Below are 20779 nucleotides of genomic sequence, written 5' to 3' on the forward strand. Positions count from 1 at the left end.
AATCGCAATTAGTAATTATGTATATTTCTTTGTTTCGGTTCATATTTCCATTTTACAATGACAACCAGCATTTTGCAGCTAAAGTTTTAATTAACTCGCTCAACTTTAATAATTGATACAATAAATTATGTGGCTAATGTTTTTCTTAGCTTTCTTCACTGTTTGAGTTTATTGAATATTATGCCCGCTTATTATAATATAATATGGATAATCTGAATTAAGTTTGTTTAATTGCTTTCATTTATTTATTAATACTTGTATAAAGATAAATAGAAATATATTAATTAAAATTTATATCGTCAATCTTGTTTAGTAATTCGTCATTGAGAATATACAGATAAATAAATGATATGTCACGTTTTGTCACATGCCAATACATTCTTGTTTAATTCGTTTCACTAATCACTTGCTTATCAAAACTTCCCATTATTGACATTATTGACAATTAGTAAATTAAATAATTATAACGATAGCACTTTGCAAACACTTTGCTATTTTAGTTAGAGTCAATTAAAAAATTAATGTATCAAACGACTATAATTACAACTATAAATATTTCAATTCCAAAAGATATCGATCTAATTTTTATTTTGACAAGATTTATTATCTGAGCGGGAAGCAATAAAGGTGATGTCAATAACAGAAGTTAGCTATACGTTTAAGTGCAGTGACACAATAACAGCGATAAAATAGAGGTTGTATAGAATACAATTCCAAGACCGAGAGTTCAGAGACAGCGATAGTAACATGAGGCAACTCTAAGAGTCTCGGTAGAGGATCAAGGTGGAGACAATGCCAAGGATGCGAACAAAAGGATGAATGCCAAGCTCGATTGCGAACCAGACTCGGAGGGTCAGGGGTCACTGACGCGTTGATGTGTCGCGTGGTTCTCCCGCGAGGATCGTTAATACCATCTGGATGCACGACTGCAACGGCAATTTAGGTCCAAACACGTTGGATAATCTACATATACGACGTGGTATTATCACGCGAGATACGTCGAATCGATAATCACGATCGTATAACGTTCGTATAGGGTCAAATTTATGATACAAGTGAATTAATTCGAGTAATAATAATGAATGTATTCGCTATTAAAAAGGCTGAAATCGGTAGCAACATTACAACCAAGTTTAATGCACGTATTCTACGAGAAAGCAGTATATATGTACGTTCTGGCAGTAACTTCCATTACTGTATCGATACTCACGCTTGTAACTTATCTCAGTTTCGTGTTACTGCAGCCAGTGATAATATCATGAGTTTGCCTGTCCCAGATCCAGGCGCCAATTTCATCCCACTCTATTCGCCGATAAAGAGTCCCGTTGTACGGGGCGCATTTCGATCCCAGGACAAGACGCTGTTTTCGATGTCGCTAAAAAAAATCACACCACTATACCTTCTTCCTCGAACGATTTTAGTCTAATCTTGCACATCCATAGATATCGTTACGATGGCGTTAATTATTTTGCTGATTAAATTTCAAGATAAATTTCTATTTAAATAGAGTTACGTAGGATGTAAAATTAATTGAAAAACGTCTTATCAACTCTATTGTTTTTTTATACTGTTTTTTTTTAGCAATTCTAAATAATAATTTCAAAAAATGTTTTGAAGAATTGAAATATTAAATGTATTGCTGCATAATAAATATTAGTGTAAATTATTACTATAAATTATAATTTTATGAAAACATGACAAACATTAGTTGTTGCACTTTTTTCGTATATTAATTTAAGATTTAAAAAATTGTTAAAAGAGGTTACTTAAATTTAAAAAATTATAAATTTTCAAAGATCGCTTTCTTTCTAGAGTAATTTTTTACGCCCTGAAACATATAACTAACAAAAGTAGGGTAAACTAGGGTGTAATGGCCATACGGAAAAGATGGCGATAGGCTGTAATTTTTTAGTCATTATCAAAAATTGATATTTACAGTAGTTTACGTTATTCGAAATAACGATATTGTGAATTTTATATCATATTTTTACTTTTGACTATCTGCAAGTTTTTCATTTGTCCACTAAAAACTGTTATAACGTCGAATAAATTATAGTTAAGCTATCGTAATCGACATTAGACATATTATAAAGATATGTAAATTATTATATGACCTATAATTTTTATTTTCGTTTTCATTATTTTTTTATAAATATTATGGACATCTTTTCCTTAAAAGTTGGGTAAGATGGCCAATGCTTATGTTGTAGGTACTATTTTGATAATATAAAATTTCTATTAAATATTTTCCTTTTAATTTCGATAATATTACGAAATTTAAGCTTGAGTGAAGATAATATGCCAAATTACTATTAAAAAATAATAAAAATAAAAGTATGTTTTTTGGATTGTACAATAAAAAACTATGGCCATCTTATCCGAGTTTATTCTATTGCTTTCACGACATTTCACATAACATTCACAATCTCATTTGCTGCGTGCTCAAAAATAAAATTCGCGCAGTTATTCGGTATCGCGAAAGCTCAAGCAGCCATGCGAGTGGAAAATTGACTTCCATCGAATTAAGTGACGTCGAGAAGGGCGTAGTTTCCCCGGGAAAACCGGCTGGTCGGTCGGTCGGTCGGTCACCCGGCGACATCCCGACGAATCCCGGGAACCGTTCCTTCGGGCGTTCCGTTGGCTGAAGCGCCGGAACGTCGGCCGATAAATCTGCCTGACGGCAGTGGGCGACTTTACGAACCGACGACGTCGTGAAAACGCGTCGCGCTAGCCGACGCGAGAAGCCGATTGAGCGAGAGGGTGTGTTTCGTGTCTTACACTCGATAAAAATTTGCGCACACCCGAGGGCGAACGAGCGAGTAGGGGGAGGAGGCTGACGCGCACTCTTCCGTCGCGCCAACCGGATGCGGGAGGTCGTTTACGCGCGTATCGCGCGCGCCCCATATGGGGTGAGCGAAACGGGATGGATACGATCGCGCGGATGGAACAAGAGCGACCCTACGACGTTTATGGAAGGCGGTATGTTTATAGATGATAACACGTTTTTTTCGCCGCTCAGTATGCTTGGAATAATTTACTTTCATATCATCGTACCGCAAACGCGCGCGATGATAAAACGCGTAAGTATATATTTTTTGACAAATTTAAATTACATGTAACTTTCGTAATTTATAGTGTAAAGAAGTACGCAAATTTATGACAAAACGAAAAATTCATATTTTTTAAACTTGGAAAAGCTGCCAAGAATAAATAAAATAAATGTGTAATTGCTGAAATATCCCGCTAAAATATAATTTGATCCCGAAATATAATTCGCACAAGGGTGAAGAAAAATATTTTCTTTTTACAAAATTTAATTTAATTTATCTCTTACAATATATTTTATTGTCACAAATATAGTATGTAGTATTAAGATATTCTCAGTAGTTTGCAAGAAGAAACAGAAACACGAAAATATTATGAATAAATATTCCTTTTAAATATCTTAAATAATTATAAATTAATTAAGTCAAGAATGAATGCGAGGTGAGTTAAAAATAATTCCGAGATATAGAAAATCCAAGATTCAATTGTTGTTTATCAACCGTTGTGACTAGCGAATCGTACACAATATGTAATCGATTAACGTTTCATATAGATATGTAAAAATATGCTTTTCTTGGATAAAATTCATTAATGACAAAATTCATTATACTGATAATAATAAAAACTTTTTAAAAATACAAAGATAACCCGTATAAGATGTTTTAAAATAAATAAAACTTTCCAAAATCGAACAGAGTTTCATATATAGATATTAATATGCGTGCGCGCATTTCTCAGATAAAATAAATTATTTAAAAAATGTTATATACGTTCTTATATCGCAGAAGAAAAATTAACGAATAAAAGATGTCGTTCTATATAAAAGTAATAGAATTATTTAGATTTAAGAGTCAACATTAAAAGTTTTTACGGTACTATCGTTGAGTAATAATTGAGAGAATTAATAATCATGACGGTCCAAGACAAGAGAGAATAACGTTACCCGGGAGGATAAAAAAGTTATGTAACGTCTTGAAGACGTAATCTTTCCTACAGTGTCGTAGGTTAAGAAGTTTACGGGAAGTATTGCGAGATAAATGGGACGCGAACGAACGAGAGCGGGTCGATCTAGCGAGCTCGAGACGGTCGGTCTCGAGCCGCGCTCATTATAATGAAGTCATTTGCGTGTTCCTCGAGGTGAATCCGGGAGGAATGGTGCGCGCTGCATGCTCGTAGGTTTGTCAAGGCGGCGTAAGGGGGGCGGAAGAAATGGGGTTGCCGGCGGAACGACGACTAATTTCACCCGCCGCTTCGCGTATAACAAACAACCGAGAGAGCATAGCGTCGTTTCCCGTACTTGAGAAAACTCACTTGCGCCCGCACGGAGAAAGAGAGGAGGCGGGTATAGAGATGTTACTAGCACGAGAGATGAGAAAAGGTTGAGGGGGGCAGGGGGCAGGGGGAGGGGGCTATCCCAGCATCGTCGACACCTGCGGTTTTCACGGTGTGCGGTTTCCGCGCGACGAGAGTCCTTGCCTCTCTTTCGATTAGATTCCCATGATCCGATTTGTAGAAGTAGAAGCACATTGTGGAAAGCTTCATGAGATAATTGAACGAGTTATTCCCGAGAAGCCAAACGTGTATCTGCTTTTAATGAAAGAAATTAATCAAACTGATTCGCATTTACTTCCGTAAAATTGATCAATCATGAATTATTAAGTAGTTCAAACATAATGTCTATAATCTCAAAACTCATCTTTCACAGATCTTTATGAATGTTTTATTTATTTTTTTTTTTTTTTTTTTATAAAAACTGACAAGGTAAGCAAATTCCATTTAAAGAGATAAAATTTTTTCATACGTTTAAAAAAATTCTAAAAAAACCATCCGAAATTTCAATGTTTGCTACTTAGAAGCGATTAATCTTTCGATATTTTTCTTAAGAAAAAATCGAGCCTAAAAGTAATTTGAACATCTCTGTACGTAAAAAGAGATTTTATGCAAAATCTGAAACATCTCTGTACTACGTATTTATATGTATTTTATAGATAATTTATTAGCGCAAAGGGAATTTTGAAAGCCTCAAGTTCCGTAAATTTCAAGCAACACGCCAATGGTAACCACTCCAAAGAAGCACGCGCCAATGAACGTAGTTCACCATAGTTGCGCCAATTCCCAAATACGCTGTCGGAGAGATCCTACAGACCTTGGTATCCTGACCGAAAGATCTCGATACAACGATAATCCGATGTTAAGACACGGTCGGGACCGCAGCAAAGGCGCCGTGATAGAAACGACTGTTTCGGGAGTTGCGAGAGAGAGCTGCCGCGAGACAGCGAACTTCATCGCTTAATAGTATTAAGTCTAAGGTTGTAAGACGCCGTGTTTCGCGTGAATTTAATTTCAGAATGAGAGCGCGACGATACGACGCTCTACTCTGCGGTCGCATAAAATTAGAAGGCATGGAAACGTGAATAATCGATTCGTATGCCAGAATGCGTCGTTAATAGAAACAGAAAAGCATTTTGTTTCTATTAGAGTACCGTTTATCCTTTCACGTTGTTAATATTCATTCGTAAAATTTATAGCCTTTTCTGAATATTTTTGTCTTCTTTTTTTTTTTTTTTCTTTTTTTCTTTTTTTGCTAACCAGTCTATACATTTTTTTCCGACACAAGCTAATTGCTATTCTCCACTGTGTAGCACGTGGAAATAACATTTCCATACATTAAAGTACTTTGCGATTTAGAGAATTTTTCATTCGTCAACGGTGAAAAAAAAATTTCGTTCCAATTTACACTCGCGAAATAATCGTGCAAAATTTGAATTGGCTGTGTGTCGAGAATTTTGATGGTGTGCATTTAATCGCGAATAATTTCGCACCTCAATTACGCGTATCAGCGCGAACGATTCGCAATGGCACTGGATAAGCGAGTCCAGTTCGCGGTAGATGGAAATCCTTATCAGCGGCGAAGATAACGGGAATTGTAGTGTCGAATTTACATTCGGGACTTGTCTCGCTCAAATGACATTTGCGGAAATGTCAGAAACGTTTGACACGAGAACATCTCGAGAGACGTCGCAGCGGTGCTTAAAGTCTCTCACGTAAAATAATCTCCTGGGACGATTAATGTCAGATATCTTTTGTATCCTTATCAGATTGGACATTTTCTACAACGTATGACCTTTCTAAAATAAAATTATAAAAAAAAAACTCTTTCTTTCATCGTGATTAATTGAAACGTCAGACTTGTTACCACGACGTTTACGCACAATGTAGACAGTGATACGTGAAAGAAATCGTGTTTGGCACGCGAGAAAAAAAAGACAGGATCAATTCGCGTCAATCAGAAGGATAATAATGCAAACAATTTCTCCTTTCCGATATCCCAACACATGCGAATATCGTGACGAGGATAAGCATATCCGCTTGAACGTCGGGTGTGTCAGCGCGTAGATTAAGAGTTTACATGTAGTTTTCTCGAGCTGGTAGATTAACGCGGAATTAATTCAGTTAATTGCACGAAGAGGATAAAAAAGAAATGTACAATGGCGCGGTCAACGAATTAATACGGTATTAATCAGAGTAATGGCATAGGCGGTGTCACGTCGCCGCAAAATTACGCGACGGAATCTCACGACACGTTATGTAATCGCAAACCCCGCTGAGCTACAATGATGTATTTTCTTCTCGCGTGACAAATATGTGGGTGCTTAAACTTTTCACCCTCACTCTATTGTGCGTTTTTTACCTCTCCTTTTCATTTTTTTTCTCGCGTTTATTGCTGACAAAGGTTCGCTACGATACTATACTATTAAGAGATATATCAATTTGCAACGGATATAATATTTATAATCGCATGCGAGAGCGTAGAGAAAATGGAGAATGCAACGAATGTTTCAAAATGAAACGAGGTCGTTTCGAAATGCCTGAGGAAGATGGATCAATTATTAGCTGTATAAATGCCTCGCCACACAATGTAGCAACCCTTCGCTGATCAAACATTCGCAATATTTCATAATGTTTATATTTAACCATCGTGTGCTTTAAATGGACTGAGAAAATCAGCGGTTGCATGCAACACCGAGTTGGATGGAATCAGTACGCTCGATTTCTGTATGCATAGGTAACACATTAAGTGGCTTTAACGGCAATTTGTTGAATGTTGTTGAAATGAATTTATTTTTTTTATAAAATATAAAAGACAATAACACAAATATGAAGCGCAAAAATTAGCCGCTCCATTACAGTCTGTTTGTTTTATTGCAGGAGAAAATGCCATTTCGTAACAAGCTTGGATTCTCTCGTTGAAAAGTTTTACTTCTTACTACTCTCAGTAACGTTTTCTTCGTATCGACAGGTCAGAGATAGAGATATCACGTCGCGAAAATTCGGTAAGTACTTTTAAGCTTTCGATAGGAACATTGATAAGGAATGTCTCTCTTGCCGTTATGTTTTTGCACTCTCGATACAATCGAGTGACGACATACGCGACCATATTCCTTTTTCGCGCTGCCACCGATGTCGGCTTTGCCAGGATCCAGGCCCGTACGATAAATTCGAGTTCTTATATTCCTGCTTTAAGTGGCAAAGTTGGAGCAATAAAGTATGCTTGCCGAGTTTCGGGAACAGGGTCGGGAGACCGTTGTAATTTTTCGAATATTCTGAAACTTAAGAGGGACACGGAGGCTTATGTCGCGCTCCTAAATCTGCATGCTCGCTCTGTGTTACACGTTCTTACACCTTTTTTGCATATATTACCATTAATACGACATAGCAATTGCAAATTCTCCGCGAGCTTAAAATTATTTTAAGTTTTTATTATCAAAATTTTTTATTCATAAATCTTATGCGTCTTAGATGTGATAGCTCAAAGGAAGAATTGCATTTTGTTGACAAATGCTGCAGCACTTACAAAGAATATTTTACGTACATACATATTTAATATTTATATGTCTATTAATTATTTTAATTAACGCGTAACTATAACCATTATGAAACTATACACTAGATCAACAGAAAGGAAGGTGTCTATTGATTGGTTAAAACGCGTTAAGAATTCTTTCTAGATAAATATAAAATGATAAATATATAAAACGATAAATAAAAATCGGGCATTGAGATTCTACGCGATGTAATAGCGAGTAATCCTATATACGTCAAAAGGAGAATTTCTGAGCCCGCGAGATTTATAATCCGTTGTTAGCTTAACACCCAACTCACATTGTATGCGTGCAATTTCATTATTATTAGCACAATGAGATGACATTCTGCCCGCTGCAGGGCACAATTTGCACGTAAAATTCCGCAGCATTCCGCAGAACTTGTAAAATAACCGATTGCGACAGTTATAATCTCGTGGAGACGATTATCGTTACCGTGAAATTGCCAGAGACTAGGTTAAATGCAGTTGGTCAATGGCGAGAGTCGCCGCCTGCGATACCTCCGGTTCTGCCGTTGCTAATTAGAGTTGAGACGGGTCCGACTTTAACGAGTGATACAAGGTATGGGAGAGTTAATGCGCCAGACTGTAAATGGAACCGTTAATTTCTGTCGCTGCCTGTCACGCTGACAAGCCGCGTTGCGCCTCGACGAATTACAGAACCGTTTCGCCGCTAGATACTACAGTAATAGTCATTAAACACGCGTAAAATGAGAAATGGGACGTGTCCCGTTTTTATCGCGTTACAATCCGCGTCTGACATCACAATGATAAAAAAAAAGCAATTTTGCGCAATTATCGTGAAATTTCGGGGAGACCTATTAGATCGATACGCTTGAATAAATGCGATGCAAAAATGAAAACTTTACTGACCCACATACGTTTTGTCAGAGTAACTCATAATTTCCAATGCAGGTAAGTGAAATATTTATTGCATCCATCGATGTGACAAAAAAAAAAAAAAAAAATTTCAGACTAAAATTTATACACTGTTTTTTTGTGTAAATTCCGTAGAATTTAGCGAAATGCAGCCTTTTAGAATTACTGAAGTCATTGTACATGTTAAGTTACAAGCGTTAATTCGATACAAAGAGCAGTAGTTACAGTAACAGTTTGCAGTTGTTCGAAACAGGTCAACTCGATAGAGAATAACGCGCTGAATTTCGTTCTCGTTTTCCCTCCGGGATGCATGGGAAGCAAAGTGAGAAAAAGGCGAGGAGGAGAATGCATAACACGATTAAAGTGTTTCCCGTCGGGAAAAAGCGATGATCGGTCGGTTCCCGGGAAATGGGTCAGCTTCCTGTGCAGACGTATATACTGCTTGATGATATCCATCTTGTCGGCTGCGATCTCTCGAGTTTCGCTCCAAGACTTGGCGGAGTTTGCTTCACGTAAAGGTTTATAGGAGTGCGAGGAGTACCGAGTGAAAAGCCGACCAGATGTGGGTGTCAAATGGGGGGATGGGTGGGAAAGGCGGGTAACTGGATCGCCGGAGAAAAATTACGGTCAGCCGCGGCGAAATAAACAACAAGTCGGGGCAAATCTATCCTTATAAATCACGAGGCAGCCGATGTCGTCCTTCGTGTCCCCTTCTTTTTGCGCGCCCGTTTCCCTCCCTCTACGGAACGGAATCCACGAAGCGTAATCTTTATCGCAGCCGTTGCCCTCGCGCGTGAGCTATCAGGATTTTAGAAAGCTCGTAAGAATCATGATCCTCTGCGAGACGTGCAGCATGAGATATTTCCCCGGAATCCTCATGATCGGCAGAACACAACCGAGAGGTACCGAGGACCGGAGAAATAATTCAGTCTTGTTTCAGAAATGCTGTAATATTCGCAGTCGTGTATTAATTTAAGACACGCTTACGTCAGGCCTCTTCGTACGCGTCCAATATTAACGGTAAGATTTACAACACGGCACGGCCATAAGGGATCAAAGAAATCAACGAGAGTGTATATTCCCATTCTCTGAATCTAGGGCCATTTCTCCACCGCTCGTACTCGCCGCCACGTGCGCTGCGAATAATAAATATTTTATCGCTGAAATAACCGCGCGAGATACGACCGCGAGCAAGTATACGCATTGGTCCATCACTGCTCGTATGTATTTGTTCGTTCTTCGACGAGTAGAACGAGTGGCAATTTACTCAGTAGATTCAGTGGATTACGCGATACAATCTACTTACATCGATGGCTCAATAGCCGATGGTAGATTTATGCAAAAATCCTAGTAAATCCTATCGCATATTCGTCAAGTTAGATGTTATATGCTTTTAAAAATATTAAACAATCAAATTATTTTAATTTAAAAAAAATAGTGGTAATAAAACACTCGATATTACTTGAGTATATCGTGCGCGTATGTACAGTACCGGCCAAAAATATATCACCTTTAAGATTTTTGAGCATAAATTTAATTTAATTTACTTACTTATAAAATTAATTTTTTATATTATTAAAATTAAATTTTTATATTATTTTATGAAAAATATTTTATTTGGTAAGTTGTATTTACTATCAAAACATATATTATGATATTATAAATATCTATGCACTTTGAATAAAATTATACTCAAAAATACTAAAGGTGATATATTTTTGGCCGGTATACTGTACATGCTCAATTTAATATAAAATAATCAAAACCGATTAACAGTACGTATCTTAATCATTTTTAAATAGATCGCGTTATAAGAAAAATTAATCATCCAGCTTGCATGATACAAGCGTTTTAACCGACTTGATGTGTGCTTTCAAAAAGAAGTAATGGAAGAAGTAAAATACGAGTTTAAAGCTTCATAAAAAAATTTTTACAGCAAAACATACGACGGCGGTGCCCGTTTTTATAAGCCGCGAGTGTCTCTCTTTAAGATTTATTATTTATTACACGCAGTCTCCATTGTCGTAACACCTAAGATTGAAGTCGAGCCTTCGTTTCTCGCCGTTTCCTTCCATTTCATAAAATAGAAGGGATCCCTCGTTCCTTACGATCCTCGAAAAGGCGAAGAAGAAAGACGCCGCGAGCTATTCGATCCATTCCTCGTAAAGAGCGCCCTTTTATCCTCGACCCTTTGGAAGAACCGATCGAGCGCTCGGCTCTTAAAACCCAGACAACAATCGAGAAAACTGATTGGCTTTTGCCATCTAATAATCGAGCCTCCGGGCCGACTGATCGCCCGAAAGAAGCGTACAAATGACGGATACGTTGAATTACTCTCGTAAAAAAAAAAAAAAAAAAAAAGAGTAACAAATCGCGATAAAAATTCTCATAATGAAGAAGAGACAGCGCAAACTTGTGCAAGGCGAAGCGATGAGAAAAGTCCCGATGACGATCGTTGTCGGATTATTCGAGCGCGATTCGTTTGCCGCGCCGAACACGATTAAAAGTTGCAAATTACGTCGGATCTGCAGTGCTCGCTGATTTATGCGCAATAATAGCCGCGATCACTTTTCGAGAAAGGGAGACGATAACTTTTCGCGAGTACATTAATTCATTAATATTGTAATCATTTTGAACGAAACGACGCTTCGATCACAATCGACGTCGATATTGCCATCAGAAAATATAATACATATATATAATAATTTACGTATAATCTACGCTCGTATCTCTCTATATCATGTATAAAAAATTTCGCGCTGTCATATTTAATTTAAAATAAATCCGCGTTAACTCGATGGATCCGGCATATATCGATTGCCCCGTCGAGTTTTCCCAAGCGCCCTTTTCTCACGGCATGAATGTTGCATTGTACCGTCGCGCCGCAGCCGCCACCGCCACTGGTGCTGTTACATCATCCATATAACGGAAGCGTCCGTCGACAAGCATCAGCCGAAACCCGAGTATCGGACAAAGCGAAATTCAAGCCATGCATTTTGCAGCGAGTTGAATTATGCCTGGATAGCAGCATCCAAGATGCCGCGCGACCGCAAGCGAAATCGAATTTTGCATATCTTAGTAGCGGTATAACTAGCCGATCGTAGCCGGCGAGTAGGCGATGGACGTCAGATCAACGGACTGCATTCCTTATACTGCATTATAAATTGCTTACACAGAGTGGAGTGTTATATACCTAGTACCTGTTTGTAACCATTAGTTCAATGGAAGTTTATCTACTTGATATAAATGGAACAGGTTGTGTCACAAAATTCATCGCAAATTTTGAATAAACATTAAATACTAAGTCTGATAAGATATGAGAATATTTTTTTTTTCACATTAAAATAAGATAATTTTTTTTTATTAATTCCGCAAATTCTCCAATGCTTTAGGCGATGTTGCACGATGTATAATTTCCGTTTGCTCTTCAATTTTTAAAAGCAACTAAAATGTTATCCTAATGTTACGATAGTCCTGAGGAAAATCGGAAGTAATCTTTGTGGCCTGCAAAGCTAAAATCGGCTACTGACGAACAGCGATTCATCAGATAATTGCATTTTCATCGTGGATCGGTGGTTACAGCAAAAACCCGGTTAGAAACCAATTGGCGAGGAAGGAATGTTTTTCACCGACTTAGTAATTAAACTTCTGGTGAATCTCGACGTTATTCGACGCGTTATTACACGTTTTCTCGCGCTAAAAGCCAACTATGATTACGTTGTAACGGCCATTTTCGGAAACTACCGCTTGTGCAAGAAGACCGATTTGGAAACAATTTAGATCAGCGATTTCTAGAATGATACTTCATTGGCACCGCTCCGGTAATATAATTGGCAAAACACGATTCTCAGTAATCTCAGTAGGCTGTTTTTGCAAAAGATTCAAGATAGAGAAAATTATTACTGCTTAATTCTCAATTCTATCCTCATAACTGTCAAATAGAATTTCTTGTCCTGCGATTAGAAAACGGTGAGAAAGGAGAAAATTATTGCCATTATTATTACCGCTGTTATAAATTACGTAATTATCGATTAAATTAAATTTATAAATTCGTAATTAGATTTTTTTTTTATTTATGCTATTATAAAGAATGATATATTTCTCTTTAAAAATAATATGCAGATGAGATTTGAAAGATATATAAACATCTTTTAACTCGACTCTTTAATAGCCGAAAATAAAATTGCACAGAATCTCTCTTTGGAAGCATTTATTTATATATTACGTAGAAACTAAAAGTTTAAATATAGCAAACATTCACAAAGTGCTAAAATATCGATTGCAAAAGTTGTACTCGATAATATCACGGTTGCAAATCTCATCAATGTATAATTTTCAATCCCGATGCACGCCACATCAATCAAGAGAATCTGGCAGGTTTGGATGAATTTTCAATCCACAGTCCATTTACCGTGGATGATAGTAATTTGGTAACTGCGAACTATATCGATGATTTATCCGACTCGTGAAATCACGAAAAAATTCTTTCGATACATATAATATTTTCATCAACGTTGCAAAATATTTGGCTTTGATGTTTGAAAAAGTTTTTTTAACACAACATCTTTTACGATCCGTTAAATAAAATGATGATAAGGAAAGCACATAAACGGACTTAACAAGAGATGTTGTCTTCCCTGTGACATCACCGATGTTTGCGAATATTTCCGAAGACCCTTATAGGGGTTACTATAGAGGTATAAACTATCAATGGAAACATCGAACTTCAAGCAAATGTATACGTCCCGTCGACATCACCAAAAAATCGAATAAACTCCTGTCCGACTGGCTCAACAAATTTCAGTTTCACATGCCGAGAATTTCGTATGTACGTGACCAGCGTACACTATCACGGACTTCCTCAAATCTTCCGGCAAGCGCCCGAGGCGCACAAGTGTTCCAGTCGTGTCACCCGCATTAATCTCGCTATTGGAAATGTTTCGCGCAGCGTTGCTTCGTACACTATCACACTATGTAAACGCGAGAAGATAAAACAAATAAGAAACGACCGAAAGATAAAAATGTTGAAAATTTACAAAATATTGCTAATATTGGATGTAAATTATACTATGATTTATCAAAACAAATCGGGAACCTATAGTAACGTCTATAGAAATATTAATTTATTTAACCGTGTTTGTCCTTTAGATATTTACATTACTTGACTTATTCAATTTACATGAATATTTAGTATTTGCGAGCTTGCGCGCGTACGTGCTTCTAAAATATTCCTTCTCACGTCTATAGAATGTATACCGTCCCTTGTAAAAATATCTCTAGAGAATCCACATACGCAGAAAGTACATACGCTCGCGATATTTTAACGATTCCTCCTGTCTAGCTGCTACCAACAGCATCGTTTGAGCGAAAGAAAAATCCATACCGGAGAAACGCGAAACTTTTTAAAGAAACAAAAGGGACTATGAAGGCTGCATTTTGTTTTCAAAGAAAGACTCTAGCAAGGGACCAGACTGCAATGTGCCCTAAAGAAGAGAATAGAATAGTATTTACTTCGTATAAACAGAGACGGTATTTAATCATCCCCATTTCTGCACGATAGAAGCTGTCGCATACAATACCCGTTTATGTCTGCACTTTGATTGCGATATTTGTTCAGGTTGTCGGGGACAAAGAAAGGATGGGTTCAAAGAGTAACGCAAAATTCTTTCAAATGCAAGATCAACGCGAAACTCGATGATAATCGAAAACGGAGAGATGTCGGGGACATTTGAACCGCGAGAAAACGCAAATAGAAAGTTTTCTAGAATCTAGAAACGTTAATTCGCGCCGCGAAGAGACGAGCGGTTATTGAGAGAAAATGACTTCATTAATGAATGTCTTTGCGATATCGCGATCCTAGAAAGAGTGGAACTTGAACGAATAACTCGGACCGAATAAAACGAAGCTCTTGGTGAAAACTTCCGTTCGAAAGAGGAAAACTTTCGAACCATTGAGAATGAAAAAAATAAAAGAGAAAAAAAACGTGAGGGACGAATCGATGAAGCCTTTTTAAGGGTACCACAAAAGTATGGTGAGGAAAAAAATGACCAAAACTCAGAAGCAAGAAACGAGACAAGAAAAAGGAAACGGAGAAGTTCAGTAGGCTCGCGGAAGAAACGGATTATGCAAATCTTCGACGACACGGTGCTAAAGCAGGAAGTAGATAGTAGACGCTGATAAAAAGTTTGCCCTTAGGTGAAAGTAAGTACTAGTCGGAGATATCAGTAATTGGCTTTAGCGGACTCTTATATTATTCTAGGAAATCTCGTAGATCTCGAGGCATTTTGTTGAAGCCCTTACATCGCTTTACAAGTTCTTAAACCGCGCGGATTACAGTGTTACATAGCGAGAAAGAGTAAGAATTATTCATCGCATTTTCAAAATTGTACTTATAAATATACTTTACACCAAACACGAAATATTTTAAACGCGATTTAATTTTATCACCCGATAATCGATATGAGAGACTAACGGATCGCAAGATCTGGTGACATAAAATTAAAGGGATATAATATAAAACTTTTGCGGACAAATAAATACGTATAAGCGATATAATTCATCCATTATTAATCTCGCGTACTAAACTTTACCCGTTATCTCGTAAATTTTCGTACATCGAAGTTGTTACCACAGGCGTTCCATTCTTTGCTCCGCATTCTCCATCTTTCGTTTATCTCTCCTCGCACTCCTCCTCTCCTCCGTCTTCGCCAACACTAGTTACAAGGTGCGCGTCCGCAACTTTGATAACTTTGTCGGCGACCAAGAGTATCGCAGTTGCGGGGCCATAATTTATTTCTCTCTGCTTCTTGTTAAAGTAAAAGCAGAACGATTAACTTTGTCAAAACGGTACAAGGCAAATTCACCGAAAGAAGAGTCTTAATAAAGGAGTGAGCCAAAAATAAAGAACTGTGTACATTACTGTTTAAAGTCCATTCTCTCTATTCACGACAAGTATGGCAAGATAAAATAGAAAACAAAGACATTCATAAAATATTCTTTTTTTGATATGATGTATATACATTTTTTTATATGACGTATATATGCGTATGTAATGTGCTTTCGATATTATTTAAGTTATAAACCTGTTGTATACACTGTAAGAGTTAATTTAAAAAATTTAGTACATAGAAATAAAAATTGATAAAAGACACACAAAGCGTTCAATTTTTTAATTTAAAATGAAAGACTGTTTTGGAGAACACAATTTTTTCACGGTCGCTACTGTTCTAGCAAATGTGTCAAACTGATGGAATAGGCAAAAGTTGCAGGATGAACAAAGGGATCAGAAAGCTAAAACGGATGGCGCTAAGGTTCACATAGCTTCGTAAAAGCGAGGTCCCCAGGATAGAATACGTAATCGCAGCCTCTTATAAGTGCAGCTTTGTAGCCGAAGATTTTTCTCTCTCGGAAATTCGTGGAGCTAGACTTGCGTGACACCAACGACGTGAGAAGGATCTAAAGGATCTAAACGGAGCACGTGATTCCGATATTTTCGCAGCTTTGCAAACGGGATCGATTCCGCATTTAGAGAAACTATATTTGCGCATAAGTCAATGTACTTTGATAAATCGATATACTTTAATTAACTTATTATCGACATTTTCTACACTATAAAAGTTGACCATTCAACATTATCCCGTCATACACATCACGCAAATAAAAGCATCATGCTCTTTAAAAATACATGTTAAGTAAGAGAATATACGCGTATATTGTACACATATGATTATATGTAAAAAAAGTTTTTATCATAATAATAAAAAAAAATTTATACTAGACATTCTTTTAACCTGAAAATGATTAGAACGCATTTACATATAGGATAAGATAAAGATCGCGATTCGATTTGTCACATTTTATGGTTCATGATGTTAGAACCGCTTAGCCTTCGGATCGTAAGGTTAAGGAATCTACCCTTTTGAAGACCTCAGGGCAAACCTGCGTGACACCAGCGACGTGAGAGGGATTTAAAGAGCCGCGCATCCTTCCATTCGCCGGCTGTCTCGATAAACGGATTTGAGATTCTGTCACAAGACTATCGAGGGGAAAAATATTATGATCACGCAACGATGTCATGTTTTAAAAGCGATTTAAACCTCCTCTACATCTGTACCGCTATCGTTCGTCATGTTTCACCGACATTTTCTTTAATATCGTGTAGCAAGAGCGTTTCCGTGGAAAACGCTATAAATTTGTCAGCGACGATATTCCTTAATGGAAAAATATGGTTGCACGCTATAAGAAAAGCCGGAAAAAGGTTTGATTTTGCCCGGCTAAATTCGCTCGTTTCGCTCCGCCAGACGAGCAACGAAACGAGTCGCTTCGCGAAATTGTACACCGCCGCACCGGTCCGCGACCTCGTTTGCACTTAACTACAAACTAGAACGTCGTACGATATTGCCATTTCCGGCCGCGGAAAAACAAATAATGTAGATGCACCGGGAGCAGATGTTGTTTGGACGCGCGGATTGTAACGAGATTTTCTCGGGAGGCCGCAAATTTTCTTGCTCCTGAAATATGAAAATTTATTGAAGAGAAAAAACACCGCTAGAAATGTCATTAAATCTCGACAACGATCTTGAAAAAAATCTTCCGCAATTGTACTCAATAAACTACGCGAATACCGTTTGAGTAATAAGACATTTTTTTTTTTTTTACTTAATAAGTGTGATATCCTGATAAATTATGCGTTATGTATATGTATATGTATATATATATATATATATATATATATACATATATAAAACCAAGCACATAGGAAGTTAATTTTATCACTTGGAGGATCAGAAACGCGATCTCTTAAAGTTACAACAATGTCGCTTATAAAGTCTACCCTCGTCACTCACGGGAATTAAAGTTGTGACGCTTATTAAGAGGTTGCTTGTTAACGGCGTATGGATAATGAATATTTACTCGTCAGCGCTTCTCTTCGCGATAAGAATATTCAAGTAGAATAAAAGCTGCTGCATTTTAAGCAGCGAAAGAATAAAAGAAATCCCTTGAGGGCAAAGGACATAAATCACAATTTATCATTCAATGTAACTACTTCCCGAGATATTTTCTGAAATATGTTAAACGAAAGATGAACAATTTTTCTGGTTTTTCGTGGAAAAATATTAAGTAAATTTCATTTTTATCAAAATCAAGTTTACACAAATAATAAAGCACTACGAGATACGGTGTGTTTACATATTCGAAACTGTGATGTGTGTCATATTATTATATTAAAAAGAAATTAGAATAAAACAGAGAAGATCAGCGAGTTGAATAAATATTACATTTTTGCACATGTTTGCAAAAAAGATGTAAATAGAAAATTCAAAAACAAAATTATTTACCGTCATGAAAATCAACTGAAGCGTTTATTACGGTGGTTTCTCTACCCTCTGCTTTATGCCGGAATTTTTGCTCGGCGGAAGTGTTGTTTCGCTCCGACGGGACGCACGAAAACAGTATGCATGCGCGATTAGCATTTCTGAACTGCCTTCACCGCTGCTTCATATTCAACCTGCCGGAGCCAATCAGCACGTACTCTCGGTATGTGAATGAAAGATTCAGCGTGTCGGCAAGCGTTTCAACACTTGTCTTGCGTATAATCCACAAAAGGCAAATGATATTCAGTTCTCATAGCTCTCCGGGGATCAAAAAGCTAAACTAGTTTCGCGTTTCTAATTTTCTCCGTGAATTTGTGCCCTGAATTAATTTAAATTAAATCGTACCGCCTGAAACAATAATCGGAATGAAATTTACCGCACTTTTGAGAGTGTTATAGATAAGTCAAGGGCACGAGAGAAATGAGTGTATGTAGCTTGCCAGTATTTAATCCCGATGCCAATTTTAGCCGCAATAAATCAACACGATATGCACATCTGCGGGCAATTACAATTTACATTTTCAGAGAGCTTTGATACAAATACGTGTATTTATCCTGCGTAAATAAAGACCACTAAATTTACGCATAAGCAATCATGTGTCCCACTACACTTGAAGGATTCCCGTCAACATGCAATTATTATTCGCTGCATAAACGAACAAAGTGATTACATTTGCCTCGATATTGTACGCTTCAATACAGGCATAACAATATTGTAACGTTTTACAATTTTATTAATTATATATAAAAAAAAATACATTTGTTTATACTCGTCAAAAAATCGATAATCGATATATAAAATTAACCTTATGTGTAGGCAAATAATTATTATATAATTATTATATACAAGTGTTATATATTCACTTGTAAAATTGTATATAATCCATTGTATTCGGAGGTTGATGTAGTTATAATTTTTAATTAAAGAGATAACTATCGTCAAGATAGTTCGTAGAAGAACGCCTGGATTCTTTTATTATATAAAAAGTGTAATTGAGAACAGAAGAAAAAAAGAGGAGAGCGCACCAGAAGAAGGAGTAAAACTAACTCGGCGCGTAATCGAGTTGGCGGACGAAAAGGCAGGCGAACGGCAATCGTTTCTCGTACAATGGACGGTAGAAAATCCTACAGTTGGATAAAATACCGAGCAATCACGTGCGCGCGCGCGTGCGCGCGCGTCTCGCAAATGTCTCGCAAAGCCGACACTCGGCTAAGAGAGAATGTAATTACCGATTTAATTAATTGGACTTACAGGAGACATGGAACAAAGTGGATCGCACTTTCCCGACCTTCCAGCAATCATGCCGAGTTACCCTATAATGGACACTATTTGGTGATGACAACAATGAAAGTGTATCAATTATAAGAAGGCACGTGTATTGTTGCCAGTGAATATATACACGCCCGTTCTCTCGCAAATAATTCCATTGTATCATTGAAATCGATAGAGAAGATCGGTTGCCGTTTGTATCTAACCCTCGAGCGCGACTACAATGATTAAATCATAGGGTCCATGCAAATTCCCGAAATATTCAAATGTAACTTTGGGCGTACGCCTTTGTATGCATCTCTGCCGCGATAAAATAGTTATGGAAAATATAACGAGCTTATCGTTTTCTTTTCAATGTTTTATCGTGAAAAGCTTTAAACGTTTCATTTTCTTCGTAAAAATTCATAATTTGTTGATAAAGTTAATGCTGCTGGTTTTGCATGTTAAAATATAATCGCTGAATATCAAGAGAAACCAAAAGCTGCGTTAATACGAGGATTTAATGCTTTAAAAAGCAAAAATATTGAACAATTTTTATGGTATGAGTAACTTTGATAGGAAACAAATTATATTTTATATATTAGCATATTTCTTTGTTTTTTTTTTTTTTTTTTTCGAAAACGTATGTAAAGTCACCATATAACTTTCTAGTTTAATTCTGACAATGAGTTTATTCATTGCATAGATACAGTGCTATAGTGCATTTTGCAAATCTATAAATATCACTTAAAAATCTATGTATACGCGAGATTTTTTCGCAACAAAGAGAATTTTTTTTATGATGACAGAGAAAAACTCCATCGTTTTCTGTATTCGTTTTCATTGGAAAAAAAAAAAACTCTAGCTCAATTTTTCACCCTTGACACGTACGAAACCAAGTACTGACAGCGACTAGCGTGGCTCTCGGATAATATTGACACACGAAGGGTTGGATGTATGTGTGAAAGAGAGAGAGAGAGAGAGGGGAAAGGGGGAAAGGAAGACGGGAGGGGATAAAACGGAGCTATACCAGCTATACGAACGTGTCTCGTGCATGTATTTCACACGGAGCTGTTTACATCGAGCACATCGTTGCTTCAATGTCCTTCTCGTGGCCGTGAATTAATGTTGATGTACACGAAACACGGAGAACGCGAGAACATCTACGTTTCATTAATGAAAATTATCAGGATGGAGATTAATTATTATGGAAATCTACTTTTAATTAGTTTTATGTGCGCGCGAATGCGTCGCCGGCGTATAATTTTTCTCTCACCTGACAGGCGTTGTAATGGGGAACCTGCCAATCGACGAAAGGAAATATTAACGGGATAACAAAACAAATTAATCG

General features: G+C 37.1%; 1 long non-coding RNA gene across 1 annotated transcript in view; it reads right to left on the reverse strand.

Annotated features, from left to right (window-relative positions):
• Positions 1 to 617: 617 nt before the first annotated feature.
• LOC140670013 (uncharacterized) overlaps positions 618 to 20779 on the reverse strand; it is a 67434-nt gene continuing 47272 nt past the window's right edge. The window contains exons 3-4 of the long non-coding RNA XR_012047456.1: positions 1211 to 1375; positions 618 to 963 (exon numbers count right to left, since the gene is read on the reverse strand). This is a non-coding gene — a long non-coding RNA (uncharacterized lncRNA). The remainder of the gene's footprint in view (positions 964 to 1210; positions 1376 to 20779) is intronic.

This window comes from Anoplolepis gracilipes, chromosome 10 (assembly GCF_047496725.1).
Source record: "Anoplolepis gracilipes chromosome 10, ASM4749672v1, whole genome shotgun sequence".
Taxonomy (NCBI): Eukaryota; Metazoa; Arthropoda; class Insecta; order Hymenoptera; family Formicidae; genus Anoplolepis; species Anoplolepis gracilipes.